Raw genomic sequence first — 3282 nt, 5'->3', positions numbered from 1 at the left:
TTCAAGGCCAAAAACAGGAAATTAATTTCTAGGATTTTTAACCTTGATATTATTTAATTCGTTCATATAATTTTTAGTAGAAAAAATTCGCTTACAAATATTTTTAAACATCCAATATATGAATTCTAACCTAAAGAAAACGTCAAAAATGAATGATTTGAAGGTGAATCAAAACTTTAATATTTAGAAACGATTATTAAATTAGATTAATCATCTAAATGTTGATTTTCTTTGAAGATTCCATTTCAATGATTCTCTTAACCCCGTTAGCCATTTCTGCTACAACGTCAATTTCAGAAATGCCGAGTCTTCGCTTATTCGATATATCGTAAACTCCGCCAACACTTTCGGTATGCTCTCCATGAATACCACGAGGCTGGACCATTAATTTCTCACAAATTTCTTTAAAATTAGGCTGCGAACTGAGCCAAGGGATTCTGATATGAACAGAAGCACGAATTGTTGTTCCCAAATAGTTGGACAATACGTTAAATAACCCAAATTTTCGTTATGAGCAAAATTCATCCCACAGGCACCAAATTTATTTACTCCCTTCAAAAATTATATAAATAAGCAAGCCTCTATCAGTCTCCTGTAAACTTCTGAAAGATTCCCTCCCTTTTGCATAGAAATTATTCTCAAATGATCTTCCTCGTTGACCCAGATCAGAAATGTCTTGGAATCATTATGATAGATTCCACGTCCGGCAGGCCAATGGTTATATCCACAGGCAGTCCGTAGAAATCAAAAAAATTGTATAAACACAACCTATTGTCGTCTTGAAAGAGAAAGTGATCCTCGACTAATTGCTTTTCGACTTCTTTACTCATATTGGACAAAGCATAGTATGTCCCTGCATGGTCGCCAGTAAATTGACTAAAAACCTTCTTAACAACGTTCTCCATATCAAGTCTATCCTACGAATACATATTTCAAGGTAAAATGTACCTGCTTTGACAAAAGAGGCGGGAATGGTCTGCCTTCAAGAGATCTTCCAACTCTGACACGTGTTGAAATGATATATTTATTATCGGGATCCAAATCTCCAAATGGCAGGTTGTCCAAATTACCAAAATTGGGTTGAGGGTGTGTTATTGAATTACTTATCTAAGCAATTGAAAAGTACACGTACTTTGTGATAATCTTTTATAATTAAATTAATAAGTGGTCCAAATAACGTATAGGCCTCTGGATCGCAAGCATACATACCTATCTGAGAATCGGTATTAGTTAGGCCTTACAAATTAAAAGCTAATTCTAACCTGGAGTGATACAATTTGAAAGTTCTCCTCCATAAGAAGTCTTAAGTCCCTTAAGGGAGTCGTAGAGATCTTGAGTCAAATATTTTTTAAGCAGGCTTTTTGATTCCGTAGTTTTATACTTTGTCCACAAAGCTTCCATTCTACGTGAAAACTAATTAATTCACGAGCTATCTGAATTTATGTTATAAAAATCGATTTCCACGTACACTAGTTAATGTGAAACAAAACTAATTCAAATTAGAAATAATTCAAATTAGAAATTTGGTGTTAAAGTAAGAAGTGATGTGTATTTATTTAGAACTAGCTCGGCAGCTCGCTTCGCTCACCGCGACCTAGCTCCTGCGGAGGGCCTGTTTCATCAAACAACTATAAGTTTATGTAGATGTATAAAACTACCTGGTTTAATGTAACCCTATTCTATCGCCTGTTGATAAACGATGTTTGTCGTCCGTCCTTCCTTGGCATATATGAATAAATTTTCTCTTCTGCCTACCCTCGAGCATCCCACATACAGCTGTCCATGTGAAAAGCACTCACTCTCTAAAAATAACCCAACTACCTTTAATGACTGTCCCTGGGCCTTGTTTATTGTCATTGCAAACTTTTTTTTTCATTTTTTGTGGTTTATTTTTTTATATTTAATTTTTTCATTTTTCCTTTGTAATTTCTTTTTTTTTCTTTTTTTATTTTTTTGTTTTTTACTGGCGGAAATGGGGCAGGGGGAGATGCGGCAGGCGGAAATGCGGCAGGCAAGAAAGCGACACACAAAAAAGCGACACCAAAAAAGATTTAATTAATTACCTTATTAAGCTGACCGTTTTTTCTTCAGCTTCGTTTTTCCTCCTTCGGTTATCTATTTAAAAAATTATTTTTGAATAATAAAAAAGTTTAGGAAAAGAGGCATACCGAAAATAAATTCTATCTTTACGAAAAACTCAAGTAATAGTTAATATTTTACGCAAATTCTTCTGATTGCGCTGTCAATTGGTGGTAAATTGTGTTAATGATTGTGCTAATGTGGTTTCAACTATCAAAGTGTTTTTAAAAATCTGTTAATTGCACACTCTATTCAAGGTCGTGCGTCAATTGGTGGTAAATTGTGTTAATGATTGTGCTAATGTGGTTTCAACTATCAAAGTGTTTTTCAAAATCTGTTATTGCACATTCTATTCAAGGTCGTGCGTCAATTGGTGGTAAATTGTGTTAATGATTGTGCTAATGTGGTTTCAACTATCAAAGTGGTTTTTCAAAATCTGTTAATTGCACACTCTATTCAAAGTCGTGCAATCTGTGATTGCACATTCTGTCAAAGTCAAATATGATCACAAATTATAAGGCTAAAATTGTTTTGCATTGATGTGGCGGGAAAATCTCAATGCCAAGGAGTATTCAGAAGAGGAAAAGAAAACAGAGTTGACAAAATTAGTGGAATCGGACAACGATGATAGATAGCATGGCAGGGATAAATCTCTGCAAAGCAGATACCGATGCCCCGCAACGATTAGGTAAATTGTCACGCAGTATGTCACCAGGTTTGAATATTATATTCACCAGCAACTCGGGGGCTTTAAAACCAAATTATAAAGACGAGATAGATGTTCTTGCTTGAGAAAGAAAGGTGATGAGTGCATAAGGAAAGTAAGTTTCGGAATAAAAAATAGTTCTTCATTAGGAAAAGCACCAGATGAGATTCAAGTTTGCAGATACGTAAGATAAGGATTTCTATTTCATTTTTGTTGTCACAGAGAGCCTTTCTAATCTCCTTGCCACTGATTTGGGAACCAAGGCAGCTCAGATTTCGAACCGTTAAGGACAAGCCCAATAAAAGCAAACCCAAAAATAATTTTTGTGACATCATATTTGACGATTTCCGAAAATGCATTTTTTAAATTTAAAGACTAATTAAAAAATGAAGATATTCACTTCCTTAAAAAAACAGTATTCTTGTTTTAATATTTGTTTTAATGTTTCAACTAATATTATCAAGATGATTGAAAACATTTAAATTGACTTCATCTTT

The 3282-nt window shown here is 34.2% G+C and overlaps 1 pseudogene; it reads right to left on the bottom strand.

Annotated features, from left to right (window-relative positions):
- Positions 1–214: 214 nt before the first annotated feature.
- Positions 215–1107, bottom strand: LOC115226836 (annotated as a pseudogene).
- Positions 1108–3282: the final 2175 nt, after the last annotated feature.

The sequence above is a fragment of the Octopus sinensis genome, unplaced genomic scaffold (assembly GCF_006345805.1).
Source record: "Octopus sinensis unplaced genomic scaffold, ASM634580v1 Contig00040, whole genome shotgun sequence".
Taxonomy (NCBI): Eukaryota; Metazoa; Mollusca; class Cephalopoda; order Octopoda; family Octopodidae; genus Octopus; species Octopus sinensis.
The sequence above is the reverse complement of the archived record's forward strand: the minus strand, read 5'-3'. Positions and strand labels throughout refer to the sequence as shown.